General features: G+C 47.4%; 1 long non-coding RNA gene across 1 annotated transcript in view; it reads right to left on the bottom strand.

The window, feature by feature from the left end:
- The window catches only part of LOC144379681 (uncharacterized), a 28,075-nt gene extending 4,772 nt beyond the window's left edge, over positions 1-23,303 (bottom strand). Inside the window, exon 1 of the long non-coding RNA XR_013443011.1 lies at positions 23,232-23,303. This is a non-coding gene — a long non-coding RNA (uncharacterized LOC144379681). The remainder of the gene's footprint in view (positions 1-23,231) is intronic.
- Positions 23,304-27,956: the final 4,653 nt, after the last annotated feature.

Here is a 27,956-nt window from a genome sequence, read left to right as displayed (position 1 = left end):
GCATTGAAGATTAATTCGACCTATCAATGAACCTAGGGATGAACTGGCCTCTCTTCAATATTCAGTCTTCTGGTCTGGAAGTTTTGTATTCTGCTCTTCCTTTATCTTCATCAGTGGAAACTTAGTCATTATTGAATCATTCCTAGTGTGTTAAACCTTTGTAATTGTTTTAGGTAGGACTGTGTTCTCTATTATATATTTATACTGATTATCGATGTTAAATTGGGAAAGTGCTTATTCTGTATATTTGTTCATAGTTACCCATCTTTCGATTTGTTATTAGTTCCGACAGTTTGTGGTCTGATTCTCTTAGGTTTTCTGGGTAGACAATTGTAATTACTGCAAGTAGTGGCATTTTTTATTTCCTTTCTGGTCACCCATCTTACTTCTGTTTCCTATCTTTTTGTGTTGGCTAGAATATCCAGGATAGTATTAATTAATTAATATAGTGAGACAGGTATTTTTATCTTATTCCTGATTTTGACTAGAATACATCTGGTGTTTTCCCTTTAAATATGATATATGCTGTTGTTTAATATAAATATTCTTTATCACTTAAAGAATCCTCTATTTCTAGTTTACTACACCTACTCACTCATAATTGGTACAGAAGTTTTCTGAAATGCCTTCTAGACATTTACTGAGATGATGGAGATTTTCTCTTTAGGCTAACTGATATAATCTTCTATTTCCTAATAGTAAATGATTTTTGTATACCCAGAATAACCCAACAGAATCATCACAAAGTGCCCTTCTTCTTTACTTGTTGAAACTGATTTGTGAGCACCTCAGAAATTCTGTGTCTACATAGAGTGAGAATGGTTAGTAACTTTCGATTTTATAATATCTTTCTCAAAGTCTCTTAGGGATATACTTCTTTTGTAGAGCGAATGTGAAGGTTTTAATATTTTCTCTACTCTGGAATAGTTTTAATGGCAGTGGGATTATTTGTTCCTTTAAAAATTAAAAGCAAAACTGGGATGCCTGGGTGGCTCAGTCGTTAAGCGTCTGCCTTCGGCTCAGGTCATGATCCCAAGGGTCCTGGGATCGAGCCCCGCATCGGGCTCCCTGCTCAACGGGAGGCCTGCTTCTCCCTCTCCCCCGTCGCCCTGCTTGTGTTCCTTCTCTCGCTGTGTCTTGCTCTGTCAAATAAATAAATAAAATCTTTAAAAAAAAAAATTAAAAGCAAAATCATCTAAAAGCAGAGCATGTTTAGGGGTCAATTCTTTTATTTCTCATTAATCTAATCAGATTATCTATTTTTATTGTTGCTGTTGGATCAGTCATTCATTTCAGGTAGGTTTTTTTACTATATTAGCATAAAGTTGTTTTTAATTATCATTTGAAATTATTGTATCAGCTAATACATTTCCTTTCTCATGTGCATTTTACCTCTCATTTTCTCTTGCCATCATACTGTCAGCCATAAATTGTCTATTTTGTTATTTATTTACATTCATTCTTAGATTTATTTGTTTACTATTTTTGTTTAAAAAAAGAATTAATTTTTAAAATATTTTCTAAGTACCAAGTTCCTTATGTCTGACTTATTTTTCTAGTTTCTTCATATCATTACTTATTTTATCTTTGTTTAATTTTTTTAAAAAGCATTTTTAAAGCTATGCCTATGCCTTGAATTAACAGCGTTGACTGTATCCCACAAATTTAAGATAATGTTTTTATTTTTGAACTGTTGCATACTGAAAATGTCCTCTCTCACTTAGTAATTCTGGGGGGAGTATTTTTAAATTTCCAAGCGCTTGAAGAGTTTCTGTGACCTCCGAGATGATTTCATTACGGTAAGAAAAGACGGCCTATACAATGTCTGCTTTTGTTATTTATTGATGTTTATTCTATGATCTAATGCTATGTATTTTTTATGTTATCAGCACACCCCCAGAGAACAGGAGAAGGCTAGGAAGGCTCCCTCCCACCAAAGTATAAGGTCATTTAAGTCTGTCCATATCCCTCCAATCCCGTCCCCTTTTAGTGCCCATCCTAGAAAGGAAAGCAGAAGTACAGGAATAAATGTGAAAGAGTAAGCATCCCCAAAATCTTGGGCTAAGTTATTAGGGCAGACCCACATTATTATTGTTATGAAAATAATGCAATATACTCTGTCTCCCTCTTCTATTCTACTCTTCTGGATGGCCTCAACTCTGAGGAAATGATAAGGACAGAGAGAGCAATGGACTGCTAGATCAATACGAACCCTTGAACAGAGCACCCAGGGGTGTGAGCATATGGTTCTAGCTTGTCCTAGCTTCCTGAGTATCCAGGGTTTCCTTCCAAGCAGGAGTCCCGGAAGATGCAATAAGGGATATATGCTTTGTATATGTTAAGAACCATAACTTCTACCAAATTCAGAAGAGACATGTTGGTACCACTCAAAACACTGTATAGAATATGTGGATTTTATATGACATTTTTATAGCCGAGCCATTTTCTTCCTCTTTGTGTCATTTTGTTGTTTTCTCACACAGACTCTTCCCTAGACCATCCTCCAAGATGGAGCTAAGTAGACCACACAGAATCTACCCTCTTTAGTGGTTAATTCATTTACCTGTGGGTTTTCTTATCAAAATGTCATTTCTTCAAGGCCAGAGCAACCATGCGTGGGTATGCGCAGGACAGTTTGAAGATGGTACAGACTTCTTTCTTGTAGGACAGCACATGCTCCCTTCAGAATTTGCACCCCCACTCCAGACCAGTATCTACAGACAAGGTACAATGTAGCCCTTCCAGTAAAGTGTTGGTTGAGTTAAGGGAAGAAAGGAACTAGATCTCACGAGAGCTACAAGATCTGATAGAAGGATGACCTGTTTAGTGTTTGGCTGGGACCCAGATTGAAGATGTGACCCTGCAAGGATGGTGTGCGATTCCCGCCCTGCAAGATACAAAATATGCCTTAAAAAATGATCCCTATGTGGGGCTCTGAGGTGCTTCTGGGTGCTGTTGAGGGCTATGGCCCTCAAGAGGTGCAATATATGACAGGTTTTGCCAGCCTTATCACTTTTAAGCAGAAACAGATTTTTGGAGGTTCTTACTCTGCCATTTTGGAAGTCAAAATTTTCTCCATCCTTTCCCCTGCTTTGTTTGATTGAGATAATTAGAGGCTTCTGCTAATGTGTTTTCTTCAGAGAGAATTTACATTTGCTTCTGGCTGGAGACATGGGGCACTACCAATCTGGGACTGAGGTGACCCGAAGCTGACTTCAGTGCCTGCCAAGGACAGACTATTCCTGCTTCGTGTTATTCCAATGGTGTAACCACTCATGTCGTAACCCAGATTGTGGGGTTCTACCAGAGCCTCCCACCCCTGACAGGCACCTAGTTCCCTAAGTCTGCCAAAAGTTCCGCTCAGCATCTTAGCCCCTCAGCCACGTCGACTGGAATTGCCAGACATTCGTAGGAGAAAACTGGCCAGAGGATCCAGGCTCGCCTCACTGGGTTGCCCTCCTCTCAAACAACTCGGCCCAATAATTCTTCATTGACTTGTGATTTCTCAGATTCTTTCAAACAGATTTTTAAAAATGTATTTTGTCTAGCTTTTCTAGTAATTCTCAACAGGAGAATGGGGCCGAACTGCCAAATCGACCCCTGGTGGAAACAACACCATGTCGGCTGTCACAGCTGCAAGAAGTGTAAAAGCAAGAGAGACGACACGAAGGGTACGCCTCCCGGCTGAGTCAGATACTTTTTTTTTTAAGATTTTATTTATTTATTTGAGAGAGAGAGACAGAGAGAGCATGAAACGGGGGAGGGGCAGAAGGGGAGGGAGAAGCAGACTCCTTGCCGAGCGGGGAGCCAGATGCGGGACTGGATCCCAGGACCCTGAGATCATGACCCGAGCCGAAGGCAGACGCTTAACCGACTGAGCCACCCAGGCGCCCCTGAGTCAGACACTTTAGGGGAAACTCCTCCAACAGTCCACACTCAGTCCTGCTTCTAACCCATCAGCCAGAAGTTAGTCACATGGCTACATCTGGCCTCAAAGGGAGGTCAGAAAATGCAGGCCATTCGCATGGCATACTGCCACCCTAAATAAAATCTGGGTTTTGTTACAACCGAAAAAAAGAGAAGAATGGATTTGGGGCACACAACATGGTCTCTGTCACATTCCTCATCTATAAAATGGGAATAATATTAATACCTAACTTATTTATTGATTAAAGGATATATATATAATGCAGGTAAACCTTAGCACAGCGCCTGGGACGCTAATCAATAAATGTTAGCAACAGCACTATTTATATAGTATAGTAATTTGAATACAATAGATTATTACATGATAAACACGGAAAGGAACTATCCCTCAAACTTCCTCTCTCTACTTTCCCATAGTCACCCAAAGCCTCTTATAAACTCAGTCAGATAAACTTAGGGATAAAATCTCTATTATCGTTGCTTTGTTCCAAATAGTTGAGTATTTGCTTGATTTCTAACAGCTGATTATAGGTCTAGCCCATAGTAGGTATTAAAACACACGTAAGTTCCCTTATAATTCCACCCTGGACTTTCTTGGAGTGTCCATATTTTTACACAGTTCCATCCTTTTCAATCTAACAAATGTACAAATAAATGTGGGGGTTTTCTGTACCTTCATAAGACCCATAGTTCAGGACAAAGCCGTTTGTCAGATGAAGGTCCTGATTTTTAGCTGCACGTATGTAGGTGCTCACCATGCTCAATAATAGCTTCTGTATGATATTTGGAAATATTCTGACAATTCTCTGCTCTTGTTTCTACTCCTTATGAAAATCACACTCAGAGTGTCTGATCCAGACAATAAGGGATAAATTATGGGGGTCACAGAATTTTCACTCCAACAACCACAACAACACAACACAGACTCTCACAACCATCTTCTTCCAGGGATCGGATATAAGTGAGTGTGTGTCTGTGTGTGAGAGAGAGAGAGTGAGGGAGGTGTGTGTGTCCGTGTGTGAGTGTGTCAGTGTGTGAGGGAGTGTGTCAGTGTTGGGCGTGTGTGTGTGTGTACTGGAACTCCAGCATGGCAACAGTATCACTGTTGGTGATTATGAGAAGGAGAAAAATTACTGGAGTGACACAAATTACTAATTACTTTATTATGCAGTGAGAAGAATAAGAAGCTGGAAGTTGTTTCAGCAAATTCTATTTTTAAGCAAATAATTGCTGGGTTTCCAATGCTCTAAATTAAGTAATTCTCCTCAAGACCTTCCTTAAGTCTCCCTCTTTGAACTCCAATGGTTGGCAAAGAATTGCAGCTGGCTCTGGGATGGGCTTTGGATTCCGTTTGTAATTATTTTTTTTCCAAACATGCTATCCTCAAAATGAGATATCTTCAGAGGTGTTTTTCTTCCTCGGTAATAGGAGTGGTCTTACTGAGTCATTCACAGCTTTGAGGTGGCATCGAGTAATATAAAGATATTTGAAAAAATAAAAAACACTTGGGACCAAGTTTAAGACCAGGCACTGCCTCCTCCCTGACTTTGTGACCTTGGGCTTTGCCCATAACCTTCACCCATGTTGAAGAAGTGAGATAGTATATTAGCATTTTTTAAACTGAGATGCACTATACATACTATGTGTTGTTATTAAGATGGCCAAGAATGGCAATAGCAAGATAGCAGCATAATCAGAATGATAACAATAGCTCACATTTTTTAGGACGTTTTGAGGATTTATCATGTGCTTGGCACTGGTCTAAGTGCTTTGTAAGCATCATTCAGTACTTGGACATAGGTGCTAGTGTGTCCACATTTTACTCATCAGCTACAGAGAGGGTGAGTAAGTTGCGCAACATCACAGAGCGAGGGAGTGGCAGAGCCGGGTTCAAACCCAGACACCCTGGATCTAGAGTCCACACCATCACCTACCTGGGCTGGAAGGGATAACTGGACCAGGCTGAACACATTGGCCCAATCCTCTGGTCCTCTGCTTTTCAACCATAAGGTCAGGTACCCCCCTGGGGCATCACAAAGATGTTCTTCTGCAGTGACAGTTACAAAAATGGCCAATCTTCACCAGAAGTAACCAAGATGGCGAGAGAGCACTGGGGGGAGGGGGAACTTGTGTAAACAAGTTGTTGGGGTGCAGGGTAGAAACAGGTACTGGGCTGGTGAGTATATACAGGATGCCCCCAATCCGCCATCAACCCCCTGCAAGAGGGATCGTCTTCGGGACAATTTACCTCTCCTTCTTAGATCTGTCTATCTGGTCACCAGCAGAATCTGAGAGGATGGGTGCATCTGTAAGATTTGCTCAGGGCAGGCAGGGAAGGGAAAGACAAGCCCCCCAGAGGCCCACACAGGCGTCCTGTGAGCGCAGGCATGCTGTATGTGGGCAGCTCTGGAGATGGCCTGTGTGAAATGAAATTACTTCAGGGGATGGCAAAGACAGCCTGTGTCCCCCTCCGAGTCCTGTCTCTGTCATAGCTACATGATTCCTTTAACGAGAGGTGGTAGAGAGCACAGAGGCTGGGTTGTGCGTGTACCTGGGGTCGTGGGAGGCTCTGTGGAGAGGACAAAGGGGAGAGCTTGGCCATGGGCAGAAGGCCTGGGTCTGGATGGCCTTGGCAAGTCGGGTACGTCACTGAACTACAAACTAGAAATAGTAATCCCCAGCCTGGCTCACCACACACAGTGGCCACAAGCAACAACCAAGACAATATACTTTGTGAACAACCCCAGGGAGCCCAGTGAAGATGCCGACCAAGAGGGATGCCCTGGTCCCCAGGGCCTGGACCTTGGCACATAGCATTTCTGCCATGCCAGACTTCAGCTAGCAACTTTTAAGCTTGAAAGACAGAATAAAGGAAAACCACGTAAGCAAAGCATGGTATGCATACATCACATTGCTTGGATTCCAAAGTCAAGGAAGCTGAAACCACATAATGGAGCCTCTGCAACCTCTGGCAATTTGATCTCATTCAAGGACAACATTAAAGAGAAGAGGTGTTCCTGGACCCCAGGCAGTTCAAAATCTTGGCCAGATTGGCAAATATTTCAGCAGGAAGCTAGCAAAATTGATGCCAACTTAAATGAATCTCCTTTGAGACTCTGCAGGGGTCTATGTTTGCTCTGCAATATCTTCCATTGCTATGTATAGAAAAAAGAATGTTCCAGTGCCTCATCAGTGCAGGCTTAAGTTAGCAAGCGCCCGCAAGGGCGGTGGGCCACACACACAAAGAGGTGCTCTGGGGCACAGTTGTGCGGGTGAAACTGGGAAACCCTGGCAGAGTTGGGGGAACATTCCCAGGCTGGCAGGCCATCGGGAGCTTGCATTTTTGCACCAGCCTGGGCACCCTCAGCAGAGCGGCAAACCCCAGGCTGCCAAGATCTGTGTGAACGTGGCAAAGTAGCTTCCCCTCTCTGAGCCTTCATTTGCCTCATGTATGAAATTAATATAATAAACCTAATCCTGACCCTAACCCGGATTCCCACATCCCTCTGGGCTGGATAAGGAACAGACATCCGGGTTACGTGGTAGTCGAGCGGGGTGATGCATGTGCCCTAGCCAAGTACGCAGGACATGCTCAGTCATCCCTGATACCTGTGTCTGTCTCTGCCCAGACCAACCAGTTCTATCAGAGATGGTTTCCAACCAGTAACTGACTGGCTGACTCTAATGAGGTCAAGACACCCCAGAGGGTGGGGTGTACTTTGACCCTAGCTTCTTTGGAGGGTCTCAATTTCAAGGGAGTGCTGCTGGGTGGGTGGGCATGCAGGGGACTGAGCCCAGGAAGTCCTGAGCATCTTTCTCTGTGCCTCTGACTCCCTTCCTTAGTCTCAGGAATGAGGCTGAGGGACAAATGAAGGAGGACAAGGACGATAAGGAGTCGGTGGGCCTGGGAGCCACCAGAGATTAGCGTCAAGCATCTGGGGGCTGAGATCTCAAAGGGCTTCTCAGCAGAGTCTCTGCCCTGAGGCCCAACGTGTGCAGACAGCCCCCGCTGGGGGTAGTGGAGGGCAGTTGGTTGGCAGGCACCCAAGGGCAGGGGAGGGAGACGGGGAAGGAATTTGACCCTGTCAGCATTTCAAGGATCCTCCCCACCACATCTCAGAGCACCTCCACCTCCCACAGCTCAGTGCACACTGTTTAGAAGGTAGCCCCTTGGAGAAAACTGGCAAATCAAAGGGAGTGGGGAGACCAGAGGGTACGGGGAACAGAGGACTATAGCTCATATACACAACACAAGTTTCTTTACATGACAGAACATAGGTGAGGGGTCGTCAGGTGGCCATGTGTATTTACGTAGGGTCTGTCCTCAGCCACGGGGTCTTTGGGGGGCAGGCGTCTGCAACCCTGGCACCACCACAGGAATGGAGCATAGTAGGTAGCAACAGAAAAGGTTTTGGAAGGATGAGTGAGGGGCGCCTGGGTGGTTCAGTCGGTTAATCACCCGACTCTTGGTTTCTGCTTGGGTCGTGATCTCAGGGTTGTGGGATCGAGCCCTCCATCGGGCTCTGTGCTTGGCAGGGAGTCTGCTTGAGATTCTCTCCCTCTGCCCTTCCCCATGCTCACTCACACGCTCTCTCTCGCTCTCTCTCAAGTAAATAAATCTGAAAGAAAGAAGAAAGAAAGAAAGAAAGAAAGAAAGAAAGAAAGAAAGAAAGAAAGAAAGAAAGAAAGAAAGAAAGAAAGAAAGAAAGAAGGAAAGAAAAGAAAAGAAAAGAAAAGTGTGAATACATGGAAGAAGCTGTGTCCAGTCATTAGCCGCGTGGAAGAGGCGTGAGGTGGAGCAGATGTGGGGCAAGTCAGATGGCGGCAGCCCCTCTCACCTCTTTCCCTCCTCCCAATCTCTTCTGCTCACCACTTTCCCGCACTTGCCTTCCATGGCTCCCTATTTCTCATCAAAATCTTCTTCTGGCTTTGAGGCCTTTGCATCCTCCCACCCCTCGGCACTGTTCCCCTGGTCACTTATCTCAGCCGGCTCTCCCCCTTGCCACCATCACTCCTGCACCTCCCCCACCGCTGCTGACCCAACCCAAACGAGCTCCAAAACTCTGCTTATCCGATGGCTCCCACTGCTGGGAATCGGCCTCACCTCTGAAACCTGCAGGTGTCAGTGGTCTGGGCCACATGCCTGGCAGACTATGGGCCCTATTCTCTGGGTCAATCCCACCTCATCATGGAGACTAGATTTCCAGAGAAGGGGAAAACTTGCCACACATTTTCTATATCCCTCCCCATAGTATTCAGTTTGCAAATGACTAATATTCATGTCAGAGATTGCAAAATAATTAAATTCAATGTAAGCACTTAGAGGACTCCAGGTACTGGGGATTCGCAGATGGGTAAGACTCAGGCTCCCTGGGGAAGGAAAAAGGACACCAACAGCCAATTCTGATGCAGCGGTCAGTGCTCCGGTGGAGGTGGGCACCGAGAAGAGGCACCAGCTCACTGACAGAGCTAAAAGAGGCTGCTCTCCCCAAGTAGGTGACGGCGGAGGGACTGAGCAGGAGTTAGTAGGGCAAGACGTCTATGGGCAGAAGTCCCTGCTTGTATAAAGGATGGGGATGGGGTCAGAGACTGCAAACACAGCAAGTGACCAGCTGATGCAGTAGTCAGAAGTCTTGCAGGTCCCACCTCAGGGTTTGAATATGATCCTGAAGCTTATGGGATATTAATGAAGGAAATGAACACATCGGCAGATGCTTGATTTACCCACACCTTTTATAGGAATACACCATCTCTTAGGGTTAGCAGTAAGTAACAGGCTTGCTGAAGAATATCCAGAGAAGAGTTTTTGGGCATTTTGTGCTCAAAGAAAGGATTTCCTGCCCCCCTACTTAAGCTTAATTTTTAATCCCAAGAAACAAGCTTTATGAAAGACAATTCATTTTTACAGATTACTAAGAATACTAAGACTAAGAGTGGCCCCCACCAGAGCTGGGAAGTAGCCACCTGCCCTTTCACGGGCCCCCTGGATCCCCTCACCCCCATGCACCCCCAGCTCAGCCCCCATCTCTCCCTCCCTCCCCAGCCCACAGCAAAACTCCTCCTTCTCTGTCCCACTTGGACCTGCCCTTTGTGCTCACAATTCTCACTACCCCTCACTGGATGTGGGCAGGTTGCTTATGTCTCTGGGTCTCTATGACCTCATTTGTGAAATGATTACAACAAACCTACCCGGATCCAAATCCTGTCCGAAACCCTAGTGCTAAGTTTGCTCTGGACAGATTGATGAACGATTATCAGAGTTCTGTGATAAGTAAGCCACATTAAGCACCAGACACACTAAGGACATAGAAGTGTCAATCATTTCTGGTTCCTTTGGCCTCCCCTGCTCAGATCACAGGCACAAAGCTCAGTTTATCTCGGGTGTGGACTCAGTGTTTGTTGAGTGGGCGGGGGGGGGGGTGTCCTAAAATTGCTCAGCTAAGCAGATGCTCAAGTAAACTGTGGTAGGTCTGCTTATGGACTATCATGCCTAAGAGTCCACTTAAATACATATCTCCAGAAAAGAGAGAACACTTATGGTACACCTGCAAAAGTGTCAAGGACTTTTTGTACATTTTTTTTTTAGCTAATCCTCCTAAGAATTGTGAAAGTGGTTTTTAATTCCACTTAACAGATGAGAAAACTGAGGTCTATAGAAGTCCAGTGTATCTCATTTAAGTGACTACTTCCAGCCAGGTTCATTTAGAATAAAGAGAGAGAGGACATGTGTATATATGTGTACCGGTGCCCTTTTGGTGACCCTTGGGTCACAAACAGGAAGTCACCATCAATTCTGTCCTTTCATTGGTTGGTTGTAAGACTTAAAACAAATTATCCCCCTCTCTGGGGACCTCAGGGTTATTTTTTGCTGTGTGTTTGTTTGTTTTTCAAACCCATAAAATGGAGGTGGAAGTAAGTAGGGATGGAGCTTGGAGCAAGGAGGGGCAAAATCAGATAAATGAGCTCCCTATCAGCACCCACCTTACAGGGTTCTCTGCAAGACCTCCCCTAATTTTTAAACAAATCACATTTCTCATTTCCAGAACCAGTTTCTCAAAAGCCATCAACCAAATCAGGCCCCAAGCTGTATTTCCCGGCTTTACAGTCCACACCTTCATTTGTAACCAATACTGCCAAGTTCATCTGGTGGTTAGCTGGTCAGGGCTCACTGCCTTCTCACCCTGAGGACAGTCATAAACATTGGAAAAGGAAATAAAAAAAGAGCGCCATGGCAGGCTAGAGCTGGGAGGCACCTCAGGGACCATCTCCAATCCCCTCATTTTACAGGGGAGGTGTCAGGGTCTTGAAGGAGTTGGGGGACTCACCCCGGCTCCACCAGCAAAGACAATGCCCAAACACTGGCTTCTAGGCATTGACTGACTAACCATGGATCACGATTGCACGGGAATTAGATGGATCAATAGGCAGGAGGAATTGAATGTAGTAGGCTACAGGCATGGGGGCTGTCAAGAAAGAAATGCTCAGGGTGACAGAGGAATGCCTCCTGAAATACATGTGTTGTAAAGCAGCCCTTGAAGTGTGTGACAAACATGGGAAAGAACTTGCCCAAAGACTCTGAATATCTCAAAGGTTGTAGCACAGACCCTCATTTGTGGCCAGTTGTCTCTGCCAATATCTGATCTCCACTTCCTTAGAAACAGATTTCCTGATATTTTTCTCTGGGCGCATGAACACCCAGAATAAAAACTACATTTCCCAGGCTCCCTTGCAGGCGATTATGGCCAAGTGACTAAGTTTTGACCAGTGAGATATAAGATGGAAGTACTGTGTACAACTTCCAGGAAGTGTCTGTAAAGGCATGACTGTGCCCTTCTCTCTTCCTCTTTCAGCCAACTCTAGTGCAGATATGATGGCTGGATCCTGAGCAGACGTCCTGGACCATAAGATGGCATGCTAATGATGGCAGAGCAGCCGGATTCGGACTGCCTATCTGCATGGTACGTGCTGGATAATTCGTTTGTACAACCACACCCTGAACACCCCTGTTAATCACTATCTTGAGAATGAAGGGATCCCGTCGTCCCTTATATTCCCATCAAGCAGAATGTGCAGAACATGTTCAGTGTTCAAGGTCAGGGGCTCTGGGGGTGGCCAACCCAGAGTACCTCCCTTGTAAGGAAGAATGTCAAGTTGGCAGGCCTTGATCTCTTTGGAACTCTGGCCATGCAAGGAGGGGAAAGCTAAGTTGCTATGTTATGTGAAAGCTTGCTGCATGTAGATCCCAGCAGTGGATACTTTATCCAGTTTGGCACTACTGGACTCCCTGTATGTAAGTTCTCCCAATAAACTATATCTGGATTCCTGTCTCTGGGTCTTTTCTTTGGCTTCACTAAACCATCACCCACCTTTGGCTTAGGGTGTGCTGGGGTTGGCTACACGCTATCCCCAACTTCTTTACATTAGAACTTCTACCTTAACTCACTTATATTTGTCCTTTTTTTCTCCCTAATTGTATCTAATTCTAGCTAAAACAGAAGTGGAAGAGAAATAAATTCAGAAGCCCCTAAAAAAATCCAGAGATCTAGAAAGGGAAGCTGGCCTTGCAGAGAGTTAAAGTGAATTGAGAAGAATTCTAATATGGATATGCTGGTGGACCTAGGGAATGTTCTAGGTAGACTAGTGGCCCTCAAATATGATTGTGCATCAGAATCACCCAGAGAGCTTCTTAAACCACAGACTGCTGGGCCCCACCGCAGTTACTGATTCAGTTAGTTTCGGAGATGGAACCTGAAAACTTGCATGTCTAATGAGTTACCAGGATGCTGATGCTGCTGGTTCAGGGGATTTTGAGAACCATTGTTCTAGACTTTTCAAAAATACATACCCAAACTCTGTTTGGGTGGGTCCAGCTTTGCATCTTGAACATTGAGATGTGATGATTTTCAGCTGCTCTCAAAGACCCAGGAATGTGGGGAGCCAGGAGAGGGCCTGAGCAACAGCTTGGCCAAGCTGAGCATCCAGCAAAGAGATTTGTGATGCAAATGATTTACGGGTGTTCAGCTGGGAGCAGAAGGGATTTCAATATGGTGAGCCAAATCGAATTCATTACCTGACAATTAGCTCTAAATTAATGCAAGACTGTGCCGCCTGAATGTGCTCTAAGGAAGAGGGTCCCTGACAGCTTGAGATGGGCAGGAAGAGACATCGATTTTAGCTGGATGCAGAGATGGCATCTTCCCAGTTTGCCATTGTACCTGGAGCTCAGAGAAGGGCCAGGGCCTGCTTGGAGGCCCTCTCCAATCCCACTCCCTCCAGATTTAGCCCTGAGGGAACCCAACTCAAGCTCATCCAGAATGGACCTGGTCTCCCAATGCCCTCGCACCATCAGGTTTGTTCTGAAGACTGCCTCAGGCTTGCTCCCAGGCTGGCTGTGGATTCCTCAGCAATGAGATGCTGCAGGATGAAGCTCATTATGTTTTAAAGGAGCAAACGGTTAGCACTGTAGGAGTATATTTGACTTCCTCGATGGAAGTTGCAAATCCTTAAGGATAGGAATTATTTTCCTTATTTCTTTAATTATCTCCCCATTCTTTCCTTCCCCTCCCCTTCCCTCTCTGCCTCTACTATGGGGCCCCTGGAACAGCGCATACAAGAATATAACCACAGAAAATGATGGCCAGTGGACTGAGCATCCTCAGCACTTCATTTATTTATTCATTAAACATGTGCCAGGATACAGATCACGTTGGCCTCTGACCACATAAAACCTATAGCAAGAGACACGCAAGCAAGGAGTTAAAAAAACAGACGGGTATGTCGTATGGTCCTAAAGGCCCACATATAAGGGAGCTGAGGCCCAGGGCACTCTGCACACCACTCTGTTTGCCGACGGAAACATCCTATAAGCATCTCAGCTCATGATGTGGACCCTTCCCCTTCTCCCAGTACAATCCTCAGCCCTACCTACAGGTGCGAACAGGTCACTGTCCAAGGGCATTCTCCTGAGTCCTATCATGCCTCCAAATCTTCAGGATCACTGACTCTGAAAAGTCAAGGTAAGCAAGGTAAATGAAGCAAGCAGAGACAGGAACGCCAGGCAACTAGCTCCACCCCTCCTCCCTTTAACTGCCCCAGCCCAAAAGCCTGACCGAAACTCCTTCCCAGTGTGTACTTCACACAGTTGCCTATGACAAGTTCAGTACCTTCATATTTGCATCCCCAATACACCTCATTTAAAGTATTTAAATGAGGGGGGCGCCTGAGTGGCTCACTCAGTTCGTGTCCGACTCTTGATTTCTGCTCAGGTCCATGATCTCAGGGTCATGAGATCGAGCCCCGCATGGGGCTCCATGCTCAGCGTGGAGTCAGCTTGTCCCCCTCCCTCTGCTCCTCCCCCTGCTCGTGCTCTCTCTCTCTCACTCAAATAAATAAATAAATAAATAAAAATCTTTTTAAAAATAAAGTATTTAACCATTTTGACAAATGGCCCCCAATCGTTTCTCTTCTGGTTTGAAACTCTGCAGAACTATCATTCAGAGTAAGGAGAACCAAGCTCATGTCCACCCTTGGTCATACTCTCTCCAAACAATAATTACTTAAGACAATTTGTGGACTGCATGTGGGATTTAAAAAATTAAGAGGTACCAAATTACATGTGTATATTGTTTTACAAAAATCCTTTGACTTCCATTACCTGTTTTCTTTCTTTTTTCTTTTTAAATTTTTTTAACTTTATTAGGGAATAATTGACAAACAATTATAAATGTTCAAAGTGTACAATGGGATGATTTGATCTACGTACGTGTTAGGGAGTGATTACCAAGATCAAGATAATTAACACATCCATCACCTCACATAGTTAATGTGTGTGTGTGTGTGTGTGTGTGTGTGTGTGTGTGTGTGTGATAACAATGCTTAAGATCTACCCTTAGCAAGTTTCAGGTGTACAATACCACATTTTTCATTATAGTCACCAGGCTCTACATTAGATCACAGAACTTCTTCTACTTATAACTTGAAGTTTGTACCCTTTGACCTACATCACCCATTTCCTACCCTCCCCCCAGCCCTTGGCAACCACCATTCTACTGTTTCTTTTTTTTTTTTTTAAGATTTTATTTATTTATTTGCCAGAAAGAGACACAGTGAGAGAGGGAAGACAAGCAGGGGGAGTGGGAGAGGGAGAAGCAGGCTTCCCACCGAGCAGGGAGCCCGATGCAGGGCTCGATCCCAGGACCCTGGGACCATGACCTGAGCTGAAGGCAGACGCCTAACAACTGAGCCACCCAGGAACCCCTACTCTCTGTTTCTATGAAATTGGCTTTTTTTTTTTAAAGATTCCACATGCAAGTGATATCAATAGTGAGTCATAGAACCAAAGCCTCCACACTGGCCTGACCCTCTGCCGGGTGCTCTTCCCCTACACCACACCCTGCTCATCACCCGTGGGAGACAGCACACACACGACATAGAGCATAAAATGCGCCTGTGCGTCTGCACGTCAGCCTCACCTTTCACCCACTCCGCCACCATGGTCATCACCCCAGCTTGAACCCGTGGATCAAACTGTTGTCACAAAAAATAAAAAATGTTGGAACAACACGATGTACTCAGGGTAGCATCTGTATGGGGCAGTGTTCGCCAGAGAAACAGAACCAATAGGAGATGTGTGTGTGGTGCGTTTAAGGAACTGGCCCATGTCACTGTGGGGCCAGTAAGTAGAAAATTGATAAAGCAGCCTGCAAACTCAGGCAGAATTTGATGCTGCCATCTTGAGGCAGAATTTCTTCTTCTCAGGAAAACCTGTTCTTACTCTTAACATCTTCAACTGATTGGATGAGGCCCACCCACATTATTGAGGATAATTGAGTGTAGATAGTGACCACATTTACAAAATGCCTTCACAGCAACACCCTGGTTAGAATTTCATCAAATAATCAGGTACTGTAGCCTCATCAAGATGAGCCACAGAGCTATCACATCATCTAAAATGCTGTCTCTGACGTCTGGAAGGTCTGAGCTAGAAGAGATTTGGGAAGACAAAAGTGCCTCATCTCACCAGAAACCCAAAGCTGGAATACAAAAAGAGAAGACTCTCCCTTTCTGTGACTCAAGGGGAAGGGGACTACTTCTGTCCCATCCAAACAGGAATGTGACATGGGGGCTCCTGCAGGGAGGGCAGTCCAGATAAAACCCCTCCCCCTCCCATGGGAGTTGCTTCCCTCCCTGGGAAGATACAGAGAAGATGAAAAAAACACCTGCTGCCAAAGAGGCTCCAAGACCCCCAAAGCTGCTCACTATTCTAGTTACCTTCAAATCCTGGAGCACTAGTGAGCGAGGGCTCCATACTTTCTTTCACTCACCCGCCCGTAAAATAACCCGCCCAGGATTGATTTTTCTTGATTAACTTATTCCACACGTTTGATAAATAATACCAGCCCTGTTTTAGTGCTTTCCTCTGACTCCATTTGTTAACAACATTCAAGATTTTTCTTCTCCCACGATGGGTACTCAAGGCACAAAATTCAAACTAATCACACAGAGGGGAGGTCTCCAGCCAGCCGTGTCTCCGCGCCAGGCAGGGACATTTTATTTGTCAAGGGCTGACTGAGGCAGTACAGATTTAATGGAAAGAGTTCTTTTTCTGGAATCAGGTCTGAGGGTCATCCTAGAGCTGCCTCGGCCTCACATGGCCTTGAGCAAGTATATAATCTCCATGAGCCTTGGCATGGAGACCCTCTGAAAAAAAGGGTTTTCCCACCTAGGAAATGAGAGTTGCTGAGAGGTCCGTAGTGTGGAAAAGCAGCTTTATAGTGTAGAATGCTGCACGGACCTAGGTCGAGCCACTTCCCCACTGTCCCCTGAGCCTTGTCATCCACCAGTCTTCAGGCAGCCCCTACTCAGGGGCCTTTTCTGGTTACTGTGACTGCTTCCATACCATCACGAATGCACTTGCATTAAAAAACAACCACTTCATCGTGCTCCAAGATTCTGTGGGTCAGGAATTCAAAAAGTGTGCAGTAAGAATGTCTGAGGCCTCAGCCAGAACGAGTCTAAGAGCCGAGGGGTTCAGTGACCGGATGCTGGATCACTGGGGACCTGTTCACTCACACGTCTGGCGGTCGCGGGCCTCACCTGCAACGGCCTCTCCAGGGACTGCTTGGGACCCCTCACAGTACAGTGGCCGGGTTCCAACAGCAAGTGTCCCAAGGGAGCCAGGTGGGAGATGTGCTGCCTTTTATGACCTGGCCTCGAGAGTCACGTAGCATCACCTCAGCGGTAATCACACGTCAGCTCAGATTCATGGGGAAGGAATACAGGCCTCCAGCTCCAGCTGGAAAGTCCCATTGTAAGACCAGCACCTGGGATGGGAGACACTGTTGCAGCCATTTTTGGGAAAGTCAATCTGCCAGAGGGTCTGAGTCACGCGATGAATGAACAAGCGGGCAAGTTAGAATTTTGGACCAGAAATAAAACTTGATAGATGTTGTACCCCTCCTGACTCCAGGTGTCCATTGAGACAAACACAACTTGAACCCATGTCAGGATACCCAGCCAGAGCAAGTTCAGAGCAGGACGTGTCCAGGAGGGTGGGGGGCAGACTGCACACCTGCCCTTTCCTCCCACCTCTGAACTCTCCACCTCCCCCAAGGCCTGAGCTAGTCTTGGCACTTACATCTCCCTATTTTCCAGAATAATCTCAGCCTCCCATTCTACGGGCATGGCTCCCCAGGGTTGGCCCCTTTGAGGTATTTGCAATGTACCCTTGCTTCTTAACCTGTGTTCCACCAAGAGCAACACTGGCATTACCTGGGAATGTATTAGAAATACAGGATCTCTGTCCACACCCTAGACCTACGGAATCAGAACCTGCATTTTAACAAGAGCCCCAAGTGATTCTAATGCTTTTTACAGCTGCAACAGCACCAGAGAAGAGGAAAGAGAACTTGATTTGAAAAACTCATACAAATGGGTTTCAATTCTGGCTTTGTCCATTTATTAGTTGGGCAAACTCAGGCAAATTATTTTAGCTCTCTAAGCTTCAGGTTCCCTAATAACTGGGTATCACAGCTACCTCAGATGGGGAGTGAGAGTGTGTGCGTGTGTGTGTGTGTGTGTGTGTGTGTGTGTGTGTGTGTGAGACTGTGACTCCCAGGGCTGGCAGCCCTTCCAAGTTCAACTCTGAGGACCAAGCACAGCCTTTAGCCCTCCCCCGCACCGCCCCTGGCTTGGGCCAGACCTCTCCCCACGTCTCCCTTCTGCCATGAGGTCAGTCAGGAGATGGCAGGGTCTGGCTGCATGGTCAGAACTACAGGGAGATGGAAAGATAGACATCTTTTCAGGAGCCACCCAAGTGTGAGATGGGAGGGGCTCAGGGGGCCTGCTCTCCTATGGAGGTGTTATTTATTTCTCTAATAGACACTGTTTATCACCCACTTACAGGAGTTCTGGCTGGGGCCTCTGTCGCCCTTCAGACTCTGGAAATTAGGTCAATCCTTCCAGAACTTACTTGCACTGGGCAACCTGCCTGGCAGGGGCAGCAAGGGGGCCCTGCCAGGGACAGGGGCTCAGGGATGATTCACATAACCCGGTCCCCGCACCCAAGCCACTCAGTCATCAAGGTCACTGAGCTCCTCCCACTGCCATCACCCAGGCCTGCTGGGCTCCACGTGTGTGTTGGGAAGTGCGGGGAGTGGGGGGCAGTGTTACATAGAAATCATACATCAGTACCATCCTGGAAAGCAGAAGAAGGGCTGCTAAAAAATGCTAACAGGATAATAAAATATTCAGTATCCCCAAGCCTTTATTTAAAATATGCACCAAAATGATTCCATCCTTCCCTCACACTATAAGCCTTCAAGTGAAGTTAAAAAAAATTGTAAGTACAGAGCAGTTCTTACTCTCGCAGTACTGACAACAGCAAGTCCTTCCTTAGATCTAACTTAAGTCTCACTGCTGTATGTAACCGGCTACGAACTGCCCAGCACCGTCAGCACAATAACTTCTCAGCAAGTACACCGTCGGTTGTGGCTCTGGAAGACTATCCCCCAAGGGGGCAGAAAAATCTCTCCATATCTTTTGATTTTCATTCTTTAGGGTCAGGTCCAGGCGTGTTAAGGGTCGTGCTAAGCCCAGCCAGCCTCCTCCCCAAGTTGAGTCTAGACAATCAGCAATGCTCAAACTGACCTTCAGAGGTGGGCGCAGCGCTGTGGGGACGTTTGATATATTTTTTCCCAAAGGAAATTGGCATGGAGGCTACCTAGTGAAGTAGAAGTAAAAACTAGGGAAATAGTAGACCACAGAGATCAGGGACTTTCTAGAAGGTATATGTTATGGAAAATGATTCTGCTATTAATTGGCAGGATGACCAAGCTTCAATTTCACTCTGGACCTTGGCCTTTATGTCAACATCTAACGGGTCTGTCTGTTAGCTGTCCTCTATAGTTTGGAAGGTCAAATCTTTGCAGTTCTACAGACACTGTCCTCCACAGTCATTTATTAGAATATTTGAGAACATTCCAACTGAGTGTGCAAGCACTATGTAAATGTTAGTTAACAATAATTCACAGCAGAGCCACCGGAATTGAACATCCTGGGAGGTCACCCAAGGGTCCTTGGAGTGGGGACACAGAGGTCCAAGCTCAGCCTTCTCTGACTCACTGTGGGGAAGTGGGCCAAGTCCCCTCCCCAGCCCAGGCCAGTGAGAGGAAACCATCATCCCCACCTCCCACCTGATGGAGACATGCCAGAAACCAACTAACAAGTGAGCTCTGGGTGCCTACAGCGGGGGATGCTGGCGGCAGATGCCCTGTGGGGGAGCCAGGCCTCCTCCACTCCATCTGGCTGATCCACAGCCACATAATCTGGTTAATACAGATGAGTTCTGATGCGTGGGTCCTCACAGAGCTATGTAAGGGTCAGATCCCCTGGCCAGACTCAGGGAAGCCCATGTTAATAAGAAGGGCTTGCTCTGGGCACTTGCAAAGCAGGGTCTGGCTTTGGATTTAAAGGCAAGGTTGAAGGGGTCTCTGATTGTGGGGTGGGAGTGCTCAGGTCCCATCTGTCTCTAGGCAGTTTGGAGGACTTGCTAAACTTTTATCCCAGACCAAGAGCTGATTGTCGGCTACAGTATGAACAGGCCACATTGACTGGCTGAGGGGTCAGTGTCCATGACCCGTGGCTGACCAGGTCCCCCTCCTGTCTTGCCCAGAACTGCCTCCACCTTCCCGGAAATTCTTCCCTATTTTCTGTCCTAACTTCATGGCTCAGTGTCAGTTCCTCTGGAGAGTGCTATCTAACCTTCCAACATGCCAGAGTCACCCATCCATTCATATGGATGTGCCCATAGGAGAGTGTCCTCTTCCTTCGAGGAGCCTCCATCAGAGGCAGAGGAGGACAAGGAAAGAACAGGAGGGGAAGTTTGCACGACCAGGGACCCAGTGTGGGGGTGGTTGGGAGAAGAAAGGAGAAGAAATCGTGGCAGACCCGAAGAGATGGTGCTTAAGACAGACGGGGACCTTTGCAAGGTGATATCTGCTCTTCGTAGATGCCGGGTCAGATAGTTTGGGCATCCGCCCAAGGACCCAGCTCCTGGGAGCTTTCCTAAGAGATGCCATAAATCCTTGTATGTCATTTCACATGACTGCATACATGTGCATATGTGTGATGCAAGAAGAAAGTTCACACTGACCACTACAAGAGCTCCTACACAGGATATGCCCACAGAAGTTTCCAGAACCCCAACCTTCCCACCTGGCCTGCCTCACACTCCAGGGTATGTTCTCCGTGTTCTCCCCGCCACCACCACCACCCAATCAAAACATCCAGCCCCGAGTTCTCCAGTTCACTTTTCATCTGTAGCTCTCCCTGGGGACTTTCTTCCGGGGGGGGGGGCAGGGGGGGCTGTGTTAGAGCAAGCTCATGTATACAGTAAACGGAGTTATCGGCAGCAGCTGGAGAATGTTTTCAATGAGTTAGAAAATCAGGTTGAATGTGTCATGAAATATGGTGCTTACACGGAAGCCCAGACACGTGGGCTAAGTGCTTTGTGATTAGGCCTGCCTCTACCCATTCCCACCAGCCCCTTTGCCTCGCCCCTCTGCCTCTCCTTCTCCAGAGTTTTTAAAGTTAAAATCTGCCTAAGTGTTTTATTAGTATCTTGTAAGAGAGGCTTCTTCAGGTAAACGGCTCTTTGCCTTGGGGCCCCATGTGATCTTTTGCTGACAGCAGGTGTGTTGGCTCGTGCAGAGGCATGACGTTAGGAGCGCGCCCTTGTGTGTGGAGGACTGAATAAATGTTTATTGACAATGCGAGTGTCATTGCACTTGCATTTTGTGTTGCGTGTATGTTGGTACATCACACACAGCTTGGCCTCCGAAGCTGGATGGGCTCTACTTTCAGTTTCTGAGTGTCTTCAGATGTTATATTCTGTCCAAATAAATGGACAGACAGGACATTCCGATTGCTACCAAGATGTACTTTCTTAAAAGGTCAGCCCTCCACTTCCAAGCAGGTGCAAACAAATCCAGTGCATTCTTCTCTCCTCTGCCCTCCTCCTAAACTGTCTCTTCCCTCCCAGCCTCCTCCTTCTTCGTTTTCCCTTCTCCAAAGAGCCAGATGTTAGACATGCTTGACAAGGGTCCACAGAGCACAGACATGAGGATGGGAGAGGGCCACAGAAACCGTCTCCAGCCTTTCATTTCACGGATGACCCGACTGAGGCTCGGAGCTGCTGAGAGATTTCTACCGTGTGCCCAGGGAATGTAACAGAGAGCCAAAACCAGAGCCTGGGTTTCCCCAGCCTTTTCCACAACTCTGCCCTGGGTGGAGGAAAACCAGTTCATGGGCTCTTCCCCACTCCCAACTCAAGCCCCACCCACGTCAGAGCGTCTGGATAAAATGAGTGTGGCCCATGAGTGTCACCAGTGAGTGAAATGAGTCTAGCATCCGACTTCGGCTAATAGTCAACCAGCTGCTCTCCAGGATGTAGGGACTTCATAGGGATTCTTTCCCCAGTGGGCAGGAAGGAGTGGGAGCTGAAACACAGGGACATCAATCCTGCTGCCATTGGACCTCTCATGTGACTTAATGGGGGCAACCTTGGTCCGCACACGCCCCCAGCTCAGGCATGTGGCCATCAGAATGCCTGTGTCGGCATAACCCACAGAGAGAAATGAGGAGATGTAGGCACAGAATCCCAGCTCTTAGCCCTACAAGGGGTTGAAGAAATGACCCTCTAGTCCAATCCCTCATGTTGGGCAGGAACTCAGCACACAGAGGCTCGATGACATGCCCTGGGCCCCACAAATAGGTCCAGTCAGTGCTTTGCATTTCTAGAGCATCCTTCTGTTTGCAAACCCTTCCCAGCCTTCCTCCCACTTAGAGTTGGGCCTTATGACACTCCCATGAGAGCAATGCTGGGCAAGGCCGCAGGTTTGACCTGTTCGCAGATAAAGACACTACTCGAGATGACTCACCCACATTGCCCAGCAGTGTCTCCACAAGCCCCGCTCAGCTGTGTCTCCCCTTTCCACCACACGCTACCATTCCTCTGCTTCACTGGAGATGAAGCTGATGTCAGAGACACATAGAGGGAGGAAGCAGGGACACACAGGTGTGCCCAGGCTTTTCAGTCTGCCTGGGACTCCCCCCGCCACACACACACACACACACACACACAGAGCACTGCTCTCCCCTGCCTCCTGCACTAAAAAGCCAGACTGACCAAGGGGCTGCAGCGGGGATAGGATTCTTCTCCAAGGTCAGGAGCGCCCTCTGCTGTTAGCATGGAGAATTACAGGACCCCAGCCGGGATTCTGCGATTGTCCTTTGAAAATCAAGCACGGGGCCTGCATCCTGCCAGAGAAAGGGCTTACCGAAAAGGGCCAATAGAAATGGAACCAGAAGCCCTTCCTTTTCCTAGGTGTCTTGGCTGAGTCTCTACTCTGAGGACTCAAATGGGGAGGGTGTGGGAATCTGGGAGGAGAAAGAATAGGGGCTACCTTAATTCTTTGGGGGAGAATCCTTTCATTTGGGATTTAAGGCAAAGGTCAAAGCCCTGGGCCCCTCTCCCCTTTGTCCTCTCCCTGTATTTCCAGAAGCTCCTCTCAGTTCAAAGACTGAACTGTGCCAATGGAGTGAATGGCCCGATAAGGAGCCCCTAGGAGCCACAGCACCTGTGAAAACTTTACTGTCACTTTACCAGCCTAAAAGTTAAAAAATGTTCACTTTGGCAACTTTGAGCCTGGGTCAAAGCATTGTGTATCTGCAGGAAGAATGCAGGACTAGGAAACGTGAGATCTGTTAGTACTACTTATTACTTATCTTTATGCTTGTTTCCTCACCTGCCAAATGGGCCTTATAATCCCTGCCTCACAACTCAGAGCTATGTCCTGGAAAATTCAGCTACGTAACAGGTATGTTGCAGCGTTAACGGACGGTGACTGTCACCCTGCTCGGTTTTCCTTCCCAAAAATGGGCAGCCGTGGTAGGAAGGTGCGGACAGAGGCCAGGCTTCTTCCCTGCCTGGACTCCAATGCTGAAATGAGATGAATCCATCTTAGCTCTTGACAATATCACCAGATTCCCACCTTAAGGCAAGGCATGCTTAAGGTTGTGTAAATAAAAATGCTTTTTTGCCGGGGAGGGAAGAGTCAATGAAAATCAGGTGATTCCCTTAGGCATTGGTCTCCTGGCCAGCAGGGCTAGGAGCCAGGGCCATTGCCCCAAGCTGGCTCCAGAGAATCTAGAAGGACTAGAGGAGGGGAATGCTGCTCAAGAAAGGCAGGAAGGAGAAGGATCAAGGTCCTGGGGACAGCACAAGGGCCCTAGGGTAGGGCCATGGGGGTAAGGAAGGAGGGAAGGGACAGCCTTCTCTGAGTTTAGAATTTTCCTGGGGCCAGCCCTGAGGTGACTTCACCTGGCACAAAGGTCAAGAGCACGGGCTTCAGCGAAAACTAGCTGCAAGGTGGAATTCCTTTTGTCCCTCGTGCCTGGGGCTGTCACTGAGCCTTCACTGACCTCATCCATACACTGGAGCCGTTATACCTGCCTTGATGCGGGTAAATGGTTTCATCAGCAAGCAGCATCTAGTAAGTGCACACAAATTATTATTGTTATCATTATTGGCGTGATCACTGTCATATCTTATTATGACATATCTTATTCTCTGCATGACGTTCCTTTATTTGAATTTCAGTTTTCTCATCAACAAAAGCGAGGATGATCTCTGTCCCTTCGTAGTGCCCAGGGTTGTGGTGCGGAGAGGGAGAGAGGTATCCCAGGTGCATCTGCAGAGGAAGGTTCCAGAGGGACCCAAAATGCTATTATTGAAGGCTAAATGTTCCGTGGCGAAAAGCTGCTGTAGCAATCTTTGCATCCACTTGATTTGAATGGGCACATTACTGTAATGTCCCAGTGCTGCAGTCAGCACGGGAAGGTTGAGCTATTTGTAACCACGAGACGCATGAGCAGCATAAAGATCAAATGGTGGAGGGAAACTCATCTGGCTTACCTGAGAAAACAGGGCTATTTGCTTTGAACACGACTGGAATTGATCCACGGCCACCTGCATCAGACAGCACTGCCCAGGGCTTCCCATAGGGAGGGCAAGAGAGACGAGGTGGGGGCGGGGAGAGAGGACAAAGGCAAGCACACATGCATCCTGGTCGGACACCAGAAGAGAGAGAGAGAGAGAGAGAGAGAATCCAGTCATGATTCCAACTCCAGTGCCATAATGGATACTAAAAGTCCTGTCTTCCACCTGTTGCTCTGAGAACACCATCTGCCCTCCACAAAGCTTCCCAGATCCCCTCAGATCTGGACTGAGTGCCTCATCCTTGGATTCAAGCTGTTCAGTGAACAGCCCCAGGTTATTTCTCTCCCTGCTCTGGTCCAGAGGACAGAAGACCCCAAGACAGCAGGTCTCCAAGGTTCAACCAGCGTGGGAGGGTAGTGGGGGGTGATGCCCTGGGCTGGACTTGGGAGGTGGCAGGAGGTGGAAACAAGACAGGCAGGAGAGAAACATGCCGAGACCCTCCTAAATGTCCCCTCAAGCCTCGGGCTGCCTTTTAGTTACACTGAGCCCTCTCCCACCAGGTAGTCCCTTCATGATCTGTTGGCTCCTCCAGCTTTCCCTATCAACACCTCCCTTGATGTTCACTTGAAACTGTCTCCAGTGTCACGAGGGGGCTGGGAGGGACATCATCTGACCTAAATCTAAGTCCCCACAGGATGACCAGACTCGCCTTGGTTTTGTCATCTGTAAAATAAGAGTAGTTATCGATGTGCTCCGAGGACCCCACTCGCCCCTAATGTCCTAACCTTCTCAACCACGCCCCCTCTTCCAACCCCGCACGTGGTGCCCATCCCCACTCACACTAGGGGCTCCAGGCTTCATCTCCCAACCTTCTCTCTCAACTTAGCGTCCCTTTGCCCTCCGAGCTAGCAAGGCCTGTGCCCTTCTGCAGTGACATTCTGATGGTCACCTCCTTCTCCCCTCCCCCGCACCCTATCACACTAAGAATTGCCTCCTCATCCATCCCCACCAGACTTGCTGCTTCATTTCACTCCCTTCTTTACTTGTGGCAAAATATACAGAACATGATACTTATCATTTTAACTATTTGTAAGTATATGATTTGGTGGCATGAAGTATATTCACAGTGTTTTATATGGGAACCACTACCTATATGCAAGTTTGTCATCATCCCCAACATAAACTCTATACCCAATCCCCTGATCCCCATCCCCTGTAACCACCAGTCTACTTTCTCTATGAATTTGTCCATTCTAGATGCTTCATACAAGTGGAATCATACAGCATGTGTCATTCTGTGCCAGGCTTGTTTCACTGAGCATCACAAGGTCCACTCATGTTGGAGCATATATCAAATGTTCATTCCTTTTTATGGCTGAATAATATTCCATTATATGTATATGCCACATTTTCTTTATCTATCCATCTGTCGGTAGATAGTGGGTTGTTTCTACCTCTTGGCTCTTGTGAACAGTGTTGTTACAAACATGGATAAACAAATATCTGTTTCCCATTGCCTGGGGTATCACCTAGGAGCAGAACTGCTGGATCATACGGTAGTTCTCTGTTTAACTTTTTGAAGAACTGCCAAACTGTTTTTCCCAGGCGCCGAACTGTCTGATATTCCCACCAGCAATGTACAAGGATTCCAATTTCCCCACATCCTCACCAGCGTTGGTTATCTTCAGGTTTTTTATTATAACAATCCCAGCAGGCTATTCAGCAGTTTCATTCCACTCAACTCCCATCAACATCCAAGATATTGTAGCTCTGTCTGATAAGGGTCCTAATCTTACAGCACGTTAGATATAAAAAATACAGTTTGACTGAAAGCTTCCAGAGGGTGGGAACTGTGTTATGATTCCCTGCAGGCCGCCATCTTGGTTTCCACACACCACTAAGCGGTGCCTAAGGGTGGCATGCAGTGGGCATGATGACTGTTTTGCTCATGGTTGTCTGCCTTAGGTCCCAGAGTCCAGCTGTGTCAGCCCATCCTATTGACAGAAGCTGGGATGCCAGAGGACTCAAAGACAGTTTTCAATGAGTAGGGAGAAAAAGGACTAAAAAAGGATTTAAAAAGAAAAAAAAACAGACAACCCTGAGGCTAAAAGGGCAGTCCCCAAGAGTGCACATGGGAAGAGAAGAGAGATTGATGGAGGGAACTAGTCAACTCTCAGGAAAGGCAGGTTCTGCAAGCTCTTTTTGAGCATCTGATTCTTCTGCCTCACGGATCTGAGCCGGAAAATTGCAGACTCTACTGCTGGACTCCCTGTCACCCTAGCCCCAAATCAGCTACAGTGAATTAAGGGGGTACAGTTTCCCCTGGGGCTCCTGCTGGGGCCAGAGGCAGCCTCAGGTGCCCCCAGGAACTCCAGCTCAGGCCCCAGCAAACTGGAGAATACAGCTGTTGTCACTGGGGTCCTTCGGGGGTGCAGACTACTCCAGAGAGGGAGGGCATGGGAACAAGGCTGCAGTGGGACCCCTGTGGTCCGGTTAACTAGTCAGTGGCCACATCCCTGTTTCTTCTTGTCCAGACAGCCATGGGAAAAGCCAAAGAGATGCTCAGAAGCACACTCCCCCAGGGTGGGCTATGGGAGATGTATGGAGAGAGACGTGAAGAACATCAGCAGGACAAGAGAGGGAGCTGACAGCAGGCACACACGGGAGCAGAGGCAGGAATGGCACCTTGGTCACATGCAAATCGACCACGTAGGTCTAAGTGACCAAGCTTTCTCTCTCTGGCTCCTTCTCTCTTTCTCTCTCTCTCTCCGTCTCTCTTCCAGTTACTATCAAAGCAAAATTTATGAAGGGCTCGAGGCACTGGATATTCCTTGTATTTCAATCTCACTTTTTCCAGTCTCAAGTGAACAGCTTGGCGGCTCCTGCCTGTCAGGGAATTTAAGTTGCAGATGGGACGGTGAGGCAGCCGCGAGCACAGGAGCAGCCCCGCTGGTGCGCACCATCACTGCCTAGCACCCAGGCTGGGGAGAACTTTAGGAAGCAGCCGAAAGTTCCACTCTGGAAAGTGCCCTTGACCCAAGGCACCTCGTGGGCAGAAAGAGGGCGGTTCCAGACAGGAGACAGAGCCAGGTAAGAGGTCAAGGAATGCGGCCAGGGAACCAACCAGCACTGCTCCCTGCAGCCCCCATCGTTAGTGTATCTGTCTTTGACGTCAAATCCCCACCGGTCTGCCCAGGGCTTTTGACATTCCATTGTCTTGGGGATTGTTCAAAAACCAAAGATGCCTCCCTTTTTCTCTACGTGCTCCTCACATCTCACACGCCAACCACGACTGGAGAGAGGCGGGAATGAATAAGGCGGACATGCTAACCCACAACAGGTGTACATACACACGATCTCACGCATAGATAGGCGTTTATGCTGCTGAAGACCCGACCGCCAGCAAATGCCCACAGCAGGCTAGAAGGAGGAAACCCATTAAATCTGCTTCCATTTGGACCTCACTGCTCCGGAATGGAATGTATATGATTATGGCCTTTGGCCGTGATCAGTCCGTGTTGACACAGTAAAG

Source organism: Halichoerus grypus, chromosome 12 (assembly GCF_964656455.1).
Source record: "Halichoerus grypus chromosome 12, mHalGry1.hap1.1, whole genome shotgun sequence".
In the NCBI taxonomy this organism is placed as follows: Eukaryota; Metazoa; Chordata; class Mammalia; order Carnivora; family Phocidae; genus Halichoerus; species Halichoerus grypus.
The sequence above is the reverse complement of the archived record's forward strand: the minus strand, read 5'-3'. Positions and strand labels throughout refer to the sequence as shown.